We start from the raw sequence: 13,300 nt of genomic DNA on the forward strand, positions 1-13,300 counted from the left end.
TTAATTCGTTATTGTAAAAATTACGTAGAATCTCTTACGGAGAAATAAATTAAAAATATCTCGGACCTGCGAATTGTTCTGCTCAAGGCAATTTTCCCCAAATTACGAATTTGCTGGAAATAGTCTTGACGCTACCTGTGTTATCAGCTTCTTGTGAGTGTTCTTTCAGCTTGCATAAGACTCTCTCAAATCCAGTGGCGTATTTACGATTTTGTTTCGGGGGCTAACTTTAGTCCTGGAAATATGAAAATTCTGCAAGATATGTCATTTACTTTAATATAGTAAATACATTTTTGGGGGAAGGGCTTAAGCCCGGAGCCCCCCTAAATACGCCACTGATCAAATCATATCTTCGTTGTAAGTCTGTTCAGTACAGAACATCAGCATTAACCGCACTTGAAATAGAACAAGAGATAGCCTCTAAGCTTGAAGAAGATAAAATTTTTGGCATAGGCCTATTCAGAAAGTCGTCGCAGATGCGCTACAGTTTGTGTCCGGCAAGTAATTTGTAAATGCAATGTGGCAGAACCTTGTCAGATGGATGCAAGAACAGCATAAAAAGTGGTGGTGTAATATTATAAAATAATAATTGGTAAAATATTGTCTATGTACTTCGTTGATTAGATTTTTTATGCCTACGGACGTTCAAGTATTGTAGGCCTCTTTAATATTCATATGTTTGAGACGCATGGAAGACGTTAACGATTTTGTGAACAATAAAAATGTATATGAAGGAACTCAAGATCTTTAATAAATGCTAACCAGCGGCGTGCCGTCAAGGGGACTAGGGGACTAGGCTAGTCCCCTGGCGTTTTAATTAAAGTATTTTGTGATAAATATATACCAAAGAAAACGAAAACATTGTTTGTATTTCTCTATTTTCGTAAAATAACACTATTTCAATTGTTCTGACACAACTATAGTCAGCGCCCGTGTGCTGGGTGCGACAGCGAAGTGGAGATCGGAAACGCTCGGGTTTTAATCGGCTCTTCTCGGGGAAGGGAACAGGGTCCAGCCAGCTAGTCCTCATATTATGTTGTCTAAGCTCTAAGCACGGGCGTTCTGTCGTAAGCGAATTTAATGCTCGTTTGCTTTTTACAGTTAATAGTTTTAACGCAATTAAATTTACAGTATTAACCTTGACACTTTAAGAGATCTAATGAAGTGTGAACTTTTTAGATTATCAATATATTTTGAAAATGACTCAAAGAATAAAATATGGAAGGGGACTCGTTTGAGAAACCGAGTCCCTTGCAGCAAAGCGATGGCGCAAGCAGTGATATTACTTCAATTGGTATAGGGGACAGTAGGGGTGGGAATCGGCCGTTTCAGTGTTGTATTCTGGACCAATTATTCATGGTATCATTTGGATTCCTTAATTTTCAAGAAAAGCAACAAATAATAACCAGTGGTAGAACAACTCCAAGCATTTCCATTTAGACAAAAATGAAAGATTATATACATAATATCAAAACGGATTATTTTGCTTGTTCGAAATAGTTAACTGCATGTAAGACAAGAAACAAACTGTATTGCTGGCCTTGTATTCTGTTCTACATAGAAAAGGACGTGTGGAAGAATGATGGCTTTTGTGACATGAACAATTTTCACAAACCCAAGTTGCGCCAAGAAAAATGTTATTCATACCTGTCCACAATAACTAAATTGAAAACTTTCGGGAAACCAGAATTGATTTTCAATTGAGCAAGCAATGCAGAAGTTGATTCAAACCGGGAACTAATGAACCGATTGATTTATTCCTCTTGTTTTATGGCTAAACAAGAGCTGTCATTTAGAAGTCATAACAAACAGGAAGATTCTATCAATTAGGGAAATTATATTGAAGTAATTCAGTTACTTACTAAGTACGACACTAAATGGACTTGCAGGGGCGCCTGAAGAAATTTTTCTAGGGAGGGGCCCATCTCCATGGTTGCTATGTTGCGTCTGGTGTTTCTGGTATTTAATGTACGTGGTTTGCCGTATTACGTATACATTTTCGTGAGCCAGAGGAAGGTCCGGGCCCCACCCTGCCCTTTCGTTGGGGCGCCCATGTTGACTTGTCATCTTCACAGCATGGGAGTGTTTAAAGGAACATCAAGCAGAATTCAGAATTATATTATTAAATGTGTTGGTGAGTAATTCTGGATAAAATTAAGTCAGAAATAAACAATACACTTCTTACAGCAATAACGTTGGACAAAACTACGGACATTGCAAAGATCTCTCAACATTCAATCGGTACGTGAAAGACGGCAATTCATGAAAGATTTATTTGTTTTGCAGGTGTTGATGATTGCACTGCGACTGCACTAAGTGAGCATGCTTTCCAAGTTCTCTCTCACTTTAATTGTAAGCAAAAGCTTGTAGCACTAGGTTATGGATGGGGCTGCCACATTTTCTGGACATTTGAACGGTTTGCAATCTTATGTGAAAAGGTGTTTGAGTGCACTCACCATACACTGGTATGCTCACAGTCTAAATCTCGCTGTTCCACAGTCTCTTAATCACATCAAGGAATGTAAAATATATTTTAGAATAAGTGGCATTCCAAATTTCTTTTCATATTCATCGAAACGCTGTAACGCGCTTGCTGAATCAGAAGTAACTAAGCGATTTCCAACGGTTGCCACTACAAGATGGAATTACAATTCCAAAATTGTGAATGCAGTAAATGAAAATCAAATAGAACTCTTACGGTGTTCTAAGAACATTGTAGAAGATTCAGATAATTGCGACACCGAAGCTTTCAAGACTACAAAAAAGAAAAAAATGTGTGAGTTATCATTGAAGGATTTCGATTTTGCATTTCTACTAAAAGTTTTGTCATTTTTTTTTCGCACACGGATATACTATTCAACATTGTTTAAAGTAAAACCTTGGATGTGAAATATTGTATCCAGAAAGTACAAAAGATGGTATCACAATTTAGAAATGCAAGAAACGATTTTTAAGATTTATAGAAAAGTAGAATTGGATGACAATGGGAACCTTCTAATAAAAGACGTAAAGTAGATGACTCAACAGATTCAGAAATTAAATACGTGCGTCTCTTCAATGACATTATTGATACTGTGATTTCAAGATCTCAGTGAGTTACAATTTCTTGAGCTGTTAGATTTAAAGAATTTTCAGTGCTTGAAATCTCGATTTCCTGATTGCTTGTTTTTGGCCCTTAAATCAATTTAGGGGAGTTCTTTTTATTTTAATTTTAACAATTTGCGGAGTGAATTAATATAGGTTTACAGACTTAGATTTTTCAAATAAAACTGTGACTGAAATTATCAATTTCTTGAAAGAAAGAGCCTTGGTTCAAGAAGCGTTTACAGAAACATATAAATTGTGTTATTTGGTGTCAACAATATTACTCAGGACCTCCACTCTACAGCACACATTCTCTTCGAACCTAGTCCCCTGTGAGAAAAGTTACGGCACGCCACTGATGCTAACGTTTGTTAATGCTTATTAAATTTACACGATAGTCAGTTGAAATTATATTGAAGTTTATTAGTCTAGTATAGGCTATAATGTTTCTTTAACTATGTAGAATAAGCTTATTACATTTTAACGCAAAAATATGTCTTGAGAGCTTGTGTGCTCAGGTTAGGTAACCTCTTGGAAATCATGTCACTTTTTAGGGTAGTTACTGTATTACCTGTTACCTATTACTTACTATATTATTTGTAACTATTTTCTCAAGCTACAAAGCATATAAAGGTACAAGGCAAAAATGTACAGTATATACAAGGTGTTTCAAAACAACACCGACAACATTTGGGAGGTGACACCAAGATAAGACAAAAAAGTATAGACCAACCTGGGTGCACAAATGCTTCCTTTCGGAGTTATAGGCTGCCGAAAATGAATTTTGAAGGTCCATAGTTCAAAAACTATGCGACCTACCGTAGTCGGCTCAAGACTTTACTTAGGAACTAGTATGTGCCCTGACCAAATATCCAAGTTTCAGAATCCTACGGTGCTTCCACAACAATTTTTATATAGGGAGTTTGGCTACGTGCATATAATCTGAAGTACTCACGAACTACATCTATAAAAATTGGATTCTGAAACTTGGGCATATAGTAGTTCCTCAGTGAAGTCTTGACCCGACAATGGTAGCTCCCATAGCATTGGAGCTATGGACCTTCAAAGTTCTTTTTTTTTTATGTTTTCGGCAGCCTATAACTCCGAAAGAAAGCATTTGTGCACCCAGGTTGATCTATACTTTTTGTCTTATCTTGGTGTCAGGAATCACCTCCCAAACGTTATCGGTACTGTTTTGAAACACCCTGTATAAATGTATCAAAAAGTATTTATATGAAGTATTGAGGTTTTTTAATGTTCTAGTTGTATGTCCTTGCATAAGTAAACCACACTATTAATACATAGTTTTTAAATTATTGTTTCATTATCGCAGTTCGTAGGAGAGGTTCACTTTTCTCTTCTAACCCCCGAAAGACTAGTTAAAGTTTAATTTAAAAACATTATTGGTGAGTTCTCCATACGATGTTTTCGTGTTGATTATCCGCGGTTGCCGCGCCACCCGATTCAGCGAATTATCGTGAGTACACAATATAATACACACACACACGCACACATTATATATATATATATATAAATGGGTTATTTCATTTGCAAATATGGCCCCCGCAAACTCAGAACTCTGGCTACGTCCCTGCTTGTCGTATTAATCTTGATATTGCTAGATTCGAATCGACATCCATCAGCTCCAATAGATTCGTTCCCATGGTTTCAGTGTTACTTTCTTATTTCCCGTTTTTTTTTCTTTTTCTTTTTTAATTTTGTTTTATTCTCGCTCGAATATTAAAGATTCTCTTTTGGATTTGTGTCTCAGTCGTAGATGTATTTCATATTTCGTTGCATTTCACTGTAATTACCTTCAAAGTTTCGGCTTTCCTTCGTTTACTTTCTGGTAGCTGTGAGTTTGAAATTACCACTGGAAACTTTTATAACATCCACAAATGCACTTTGATTGAAACTGTCGTTGCTACTTGCCCGTTCCATGGCGTTTAGGACACTACACCGTAAGTTAAAAACGACGAAATGACCACGCGACGGATGGGAGAAATGAGTAATCACTTCTTTTATTGATACGACTCACTGCTACGCGCAGAGAAAACGCGAGTGAACGTTCATAAAGTTGGAGCAGTCTAGACCTGAGTAGTGGCTTGTTTTATTGATACGGGAGGAGATTACTCCAGATGTAGTTACTCCGATTCTTAAGCAGGACTTCTCACGAGTAGTTACTTATTTTTATTGATATCACCCATTGACAAAACTAAATTCAAGCCCGGTATACAAGACAAACTACACGACACTGCGAATTACGTTCTTCAGATTGCTATACAGAATATCTAGAATAACTTACCCACATAAGACTGCCTTGAACTTGTTATTTTCTCGGAGAAGTTCCACCCAGAACAATATCATAATGTTTCCCAGGAGCTTATCATCATCATGCCAGATGAATGGCAAAAGCCTAGAAGAGTTTACTCTTCGGTGATACATTTTCACTGAAGTAAAAGCCTGATTCACTTTCAATTATTATTTTTTCTTGAAAATCACAGGAAAGTTTGAAAATGTCGCTTGCAAGTACTTGTTATTTTATCTTTATAGGTGCTGCCATCTATTGAATAATTCAAAAGCTTCCAATAAATGATCAAAACCTTTAGGCTCTATGCGGCACTATTTATCCTCATTCGATTGGATTGAAATTTTGCACAGGATAGTATTTCGACAAATGGCACCAAATGAAGGGGTGTCCCGAAAAAAGATTACGTTGTAAAATAAGGACCACCCTATATATATATATATGTGTGTGTGTGTGTGTGTAATACGTTGACGTTTATTCACCTCTAATTACAGGCGGGACTCGGCACAAGTTCTAAACGGCACTAGACCTAAAAAATATCTTGTGGCGCTACCATCGCGTCCGTGCCAAGAATACTATCACAATTTGTTAGTCAAAGTTTCAGACATACTGTTTCATATTACAGAACCAGGTCCTAGCTTAGTTCTTACAAGTAATTTGTATAAATACATGTTCTCTCGTTCTGAAATATAAAAATAACTAAATAAAGCCTGTTGTCCTTTCTTGCTCTTTGCATGATAGCATTTGTGTGGTGACAAAATTTTAACTGCCTATCAAATCTGATTCCCAGATCTTTCAATTTTTTTTTTCACACCATTTATCTCGCATTAGTAACATAATATTGTGATTTAGTTATATACGTCATAAAGTGTGCTTTCTTTGAAATAAATTATTTTTACATATATATTTATTGTATTCAAGTCTTTCTATAGTTGTCATACTCGTAGTTAACTACTCCTTACTCGTTGCCCTTATTAATAATAGTTTTAGTATTACTAACATAGCTGTTACTGTTGAACTATTATTAGTAGTAATAATAGTAGTATATTTCAGACATGCTACATTTTTGAGACCTGAGCCTTGATTGTACGTCAAGTTAAAATCAAAGCTTATGTCACGGACGGCAAATGATTACTTAACACCGAAAACAAACCCCTCCCCCCCAAATGGGGGGTTAGTCTGTATGTTTATTAAACATGTGTAATAATTACACCAAATTAAGAATGCTTATAATAGAATGTGAAAGAAAACACTTTTTAAAAAATAAAAAATAAACTCCGTCAACATGTTAAAATAATTAAAAGAACCTAATTAATCATCCACTTTGTACTCTCATTTGCTGAACCGGATGAACCGAGACCTGAAGGAAGAGTTTTCTGCCCAAATCTCATAAGTGGGAAATTTTAATATTATAGAAATTGACTCTCCTTCCCTCTTAGAAGTGAATTTTCAAGACACTGAAACATATATTTTATTACTTCTAGTTAAAAGTACAAATACCGAGTTTCACGCATCCAGCTTAAGCAAATCCCTCCTTATAAATATTTTCTAAGTAAGTAATGGGGAATTCGAATATTAAAGAAAGTGCCCTTTTGTTATTTCTCTTTTGTGTTGTGTAAATAATTTTCAGTTATTTAAAGTTTACGTCAAGTTTCATTTTACCAGCATCAGTGCTTTGCGAGATACAGTAACAAATTGGAAATGTAATAATAATATATGTATTTATGTACGTGTGTAATATGCATATATTTGTCTTATTGAAGCTTTCGTAATTTGGAAATACACTTTTGGTTTGCTTTGGAGAAAAAAAAAAAAAAAAAAAACCTGCTCATCTAGAAAAGTTTGCAGGCTACGCCCCTAAATGACTACGTATTGGTTTCTGCAAACGTATTGTGTTGCATATTACATTAGTAATTTAGCGGTATTTGTTGATTTTTTCTTGTTTATACATATCAAGTCTATCAAAACACACTGTGAAACATACCAACTGTATCGCATAATAAATGTTCTTTGTTCAATTTTAAATTTACTGTTCTTAATGTATGCAGTCGGTATTTAATGTTCACTTGTGAAACATCTAGTGGGCTTTTGTCCTACTCTTAATAAAATATACACTCCACAGAGTATATGTAGCAACTCTGAATGTTTGCCTGGTTTCAGAAAAGTCTGGTAAAATATGCTTTTTAAACATTTTTATTTAATTCTCTTTCAGGAATTTGTCATGGGATTCTCGTATCTCCATTTGAAAGAAACGAATTTCTTAACCAATTATACAATGAATTCTTGCAATAAAATACGTTATATTATGTAATTCATGTATAACTGCAGAACAGATACTGATGATAATTTCAGTAGTACAAATATAGCTGTTACCGTTGGAATTACCTACGTTCGTAACATTATTGCCAACCAGTTACTACATCGTCGCAATCTCAGGTGGTGGTGGCGAATTTCAGAACTAGGCAAGTGAATGAAAAAGGTACAAGACCTAAAATTTAAGTCTTATGCCGTTTAGAACTTATGAATGTTATCCATTACAGGTAATGGAAAGACAATACAGGTTATAAATTAACGCAATATTATACCCTGTTCGGTGTAAGCTCTAAACTGCGATAAACAAAGCCACGTAAAACTAAATCTCGCTGATTTGCTGTTGGCCTCCTCCACAAAATAGTTCATGTGATTTGATTATTACTTTTACTATGAAGCTCCATATAAAACTGCTACATTATTATAAATGACAAAAAATATAATCCGGATTAACTAATAATACTGCAATCGAGTGTAGTTAACGAAACAATAGAAATAAACACTAAGCATGCGCAGTAATTATGGCGCTGATTCAACTATGAATGCGTGTTCTGCTTTTAAAGTCTGCAAGATGGATGGCATGTATTCCGATTCCGCGAATGTTGTGGTGAAACATTAACAAGGTAAACCTTTACTCACTAAGGAACAATTGTTTACCTGCGAAATTCAAATATACTTTTTTTTTAATCTTTCCAGTGTTTTTTCTTTCTTTTCTGCTGCTGCTGTATCTGGATAACACGAGACAGTATTATCGAAATTAACGTGTATAATTTAATCCTCCTCGTGGGGAGTGATACATCACTAGCCAATCGTATTTGCGACAAGCGGAAGGATACAAATATTTTGTTTATCGGAGTTTAGAACTTACTCTGAACAGGGAATAAGCTTGTGTTCCAGCAATTGTGATGAGCAATATCTAAAACTTAGTCAATATTTCAAGCGTAAATACTGAACATCTTTCATCGGGATGTATGCTATACGCTAAATTCACACATTATTATTGTTATTCACATTTTATATATACTGTACACTACTGAAATGTTACATATAAAGCAGGAATGTGAGAAATTACTGTACATCATCTTGCTTAAGAGGGCACGGTGGCTCAGTGATAGAACGCTTACATCTGGTGCGTGGGGTTCCTGGTTCCATCTCCGGGCAAGTTTGTGGGTTATCTCGATGTACTCCCGTTTCCTCCCACTTCATCATTCACTTACTTTAATCATAGTCTCCCTTAACCTCAAGGGCTTTTTTAACATTCCGAGAATTGACATTCGGTATTTACACCTGAAATATTGATGAGAATTCAAAAGTAGGTACTTTTCATTACTGTCGGAACACATGAGGTTAGTACTGTGCTAATCAAAAGCAAGGTCTTAGTAATCCACAATCAGAGATTTATCAAAAATTTAGTTCTCCCACTAAGCTAAGATTATTAAAAATAAATACACACTGACGAAGGCGAAAATTTACCCCTGAAACGTCTGTGATTTGATTGTTATTAGGACAAAGTTGGCACTGAAGCGGAAAAAGTTATTGAATTTTAAGTACGGACTTTTACTTTGCAGAACCATTTTTTCTTTTTAGCCTTTCCCAGCTATTTGGTAGGGGTTATTTTATAAAATTAATTTGTTTTGCAAAACTTCTCTACCTATACATATACAAACTGTACATGTGTAGCGATGAGGAACATCCCGGTCATTTTTTTTTTTTTTTCATTCATTATATACAGAGACCTGGAAATTTGTAAATCATACCTAGAAAAGTCAGGGAATTCGTGCTCGCCAAACCAGTGGAAACCCTATAAGAAGGCGTTGAACTTTTTACTATTGTAAGGGAACTTTCCCATTTTTCTATCATTCACTTGCATCTATCAGTCCCCTTTAGCCTTTAAGAAGTTTAAGGTTAAACTCCCATTTCATATTTACGAATATTGAAGTTTTGGTTTGTTTACATACTTACCTTTCGATGTAAATACTTACCTAAGTGACCACAGAGGCAGTGACCTAAGTGACTACTGCCTTATTTCCATAGACACTAGATGCAGTCAGAAAATTCCACTTCTCAAATTCGAATGCCCACTCAGAAGAATCGCTTCTTGCAGATAGTTAAGGGTCAGAGCACTTGAGTTATCCAGCAAAGAAAACTATCAAAACTGTGCTACTCAATCAATCAACGTTAACTGAAGAAGTTATTTTCAAAATGGAACTATTTCACTTCTCTTTGTAATTTACTTTTAACGGTTCCTGAATCTCTGGCCTCTCACTACTTTCACAGCAGAAGTCAATGAACGAGGCGTGTATCCCCTTTTGATAGAAACTACCAACTACATTGTGATTTATATCGAAAACTTTCCCGTTTGCATAATCCGACAGAGCTCACCCCAAAGATTCACAAACTGTGAATTTCGAATAAAATTGGAAATGTACCTTTTTGAAAATAAATTTCTGAATTCGCTATTAAAGAGATATAAAAGTGAAACTGGAATCTTCATCCTGTAATTATGAATTCGTTTCTCCAATGAGCTTTCAAGGTAATTCTTCAGTATAACTGATAGAAATTGATCCTATTGTCTCAGTGATTAGCCCATCTATTTGGGTAAACCACCTCTAAACTTTTCTCTCGACAGAATTCTGATGTACGTCAATAACAGCCTTACACAATGCCAACAGTATCTCGTACAACCAGCAGAATTACTAGTATGAGTTCTCGCAAACAATTATTGATACTAACTACGATTTATTAACATAACTGCCGGAATTTTCGATGGATTCTCCACTTAACAGCGATATTCTCTTCTCAAACATCTACTGTTGTATTAATCGTATCTCGTTGCTCTGATCGTGTTTTTATAACTTTACCGGTAGCACAGAGAGAATTGTCTGAATGGCTGATATCTGTATCTTAAGAATCTTAATTTCACGGTGTTTTACATCAATTGACCAAGCGCTATCTTACGATTTTCGACAATGAGTAAGAAACAATATATATATATATATATATATAAAACTACTTATTTATACGTTCAGGAAAAGCCATTCGACCAAGCGCCAAGTACCGGATCGTAATGGCAACATGTTTTTATTTCCTTCAATATCTCAGAACCGTGTTTTGGCGGTTGGTCAACTGATGCATAACAATGTCCAATTATAATTCGTCGATGCTAATAAGAGCTCTCAAAATGACTGGCCTGAGTTTTAATATCCCTTTCAGCAGTGAGGATATACGGGCCAGTTCCTTAACGGGGGTACGAACCACACGGGTTCGCACCGGAAATCGAACCCCGATTTCCTGTGGAAATAATAATAACCATCACCATTAGCACCAGAAAATGTGATTAATATAACAGTATAAGTTTTGAGAAGAAAACCGCTGCTGACAACGGGAGTTCCCACAGCAATCTGTTTCCATTGTACTAGAATAAGTACTAGTATGTTGTTTACTAGAATACTGCAAGACTTATGACTACATGGCATGAATAATTACAAGATGATGATATGATTCCAAAATATCCGTCTCATCGAGAATCTTAACGTAGATCTATGGTTAAGATTCGAAGCGTAGACAAAGGAACCATGATTAATGAAAGGAACCAATGGAATGTAAATTTGGAGGAATTGTCTATTACACTCATGGCCTGGGATCGAACAGGAACTCTCAGACCTGAGATGAGCGCTCTACCATTAAGCCATTGCCCCAGTTCCTGAGAAGAACACTGTCCTCAGTGGTAGAGCGCTCACTTCTGGTGCGAGGCGTCCCTGCTTCGACCCTCAGCCACATGAGTGGTGAACGTGACCGTGGATTTTCTCAGAGTTCTCCATATCCGCCTTCCACTAATTATACCATAATCATTGTTTCCTTTTTTTTTTTTAAAGTTATTTTTAACAAATATTCCATCAGGAAACAGCTCCCTCGTTAACTTTGTGGGAAATAATGAAAATAGTAATAACACATTAAAGCAACTGTCCCTTGTCCCGCAAGAAAGTGAATACTTAAAAAATCATCCCTGCGTGCACCTTGTATTATATGGGCACAAGCTCCAAAGTCTTGTTTGTTCACCGTGTGGTGGTAGGTGACTGACTAGAAGATAATTAGACCTTAGCTTGTACCAGTCACATTTATTTTAAGACGGTATACTATACTGAATATTAAGAATTTCATAATCCTAGTTTCGAGAAAACTAAAATGAGAAATTTTATTCACTTTTCCACTTTGTTGCTCTTAGCAACTTTCCGAATGGCTATACTGTGTTGATAAAAGTTGCTAACATGTAAAAGGATTTTTTTTTTTTGGTTCTTTCTGTGGAGCCATTACAAGAGAAATAAGTATATATAATCCTCACATTAAAAATAGTCTTAACCGCGCATTGTACAGATCGAGAGAATTGCCAAACGGCAATGAAACTGTCTGCAGTAAGGTCTATTTACCTCCTAGTTATACAGTATGTATCATATAGTCACTACCAGCGAAGTCATGTAGTAGGTGGTTGCGCCACATTCAAAAGTCACAATATTTAATGTATTCTCTATATAATAAACTGTGCCTCTTGGTTTAAGCTGTCCGAAAAATATTTAATTTCATCTAATCTTACTGGAAACTGACCTCGGAATTCACGGCAGGGTTCTAAAACATTGGACCGCAACGTCATTGAGTCGTAATAAAAGATATAATCAACCTGGCTACTAACTGGCCTGCATTCACTATCGCTCGCTCGGTATTACTATATGAATAGAGTATTGAGCTTCGATAAAGAAAGGAACCATCCTGGCTAGTAATCCACCTTTACCCATGTGTGCGGACCAGCATTCTAGAACATTCCGAGAATTCACTCATCAGTTGTAATATAGATTCACATCACATATGAACGGGATAGAAATTTCAACAGAAGCAAAATCACGTCTCAACACATAGTTCCATCAATACTTTTACAAATTCCTAAATCATATATGGGGAATTAACGAAGTATGCTCCCAGTTCAACTCTTGCAACACACGAACAACGGTAATATACTTAACCATGCGATCATACAGTCGGATTAGCAAGTGTTGAAAGAAATACTTTGTGCATACCCACCTTTGCTAATGTGTCCGGTCCTAACGGCCTCTCACGCGCTTCTCCCTAGCTTAACGTGCACCAAATGCAATACTAGCTTGTACTGCCTACCTAGCACATGTTCTTGAATGTTTCGCACGATAACAACATGCATTATTTGTCGCATTAGAGTAAATTTAACCCAAAACAAATATTGAAGCACCGTGACCATAAGGCCCTTAGTCAAGCGTTACGTCTTCTTAACACACTCAAACTTTATATATATATATATATATATATATATATATATATATATATATATATATATATAAAAATAAAAAATAATAATAAAAAAAAAGACAATCCTTTGAGCTTTTTGGTTCAGTGGCGGAGAGTTCCATAAATATATATAAAATGTGAAATTTAAATGAAAAAATGATAACTCCTATCTTTTGTAAAATGCTTACTAAATAAAAAGTTACTTTGAAATATTAAAAGCTGGGACCTCTTAGATTTTTTTTATTTTAATGGAGCACTGGGTTAACTTTACAATGCCCGCCCCAGCTG

Source organism: Thermobia domestica, chromosome 18 (assembly GCF_964235325.1).
Source record: "Thermobia domestica chromosome 18, izTheDome1.hap1.1, whole genome shotgun sequence".
Classification (NCBI taxonomy): Eukaryota; Metazoa; Arthropoda; class Insecta; order Zygentoma; family Lepismatidae; genus Thermobia; species Thermobia domestica.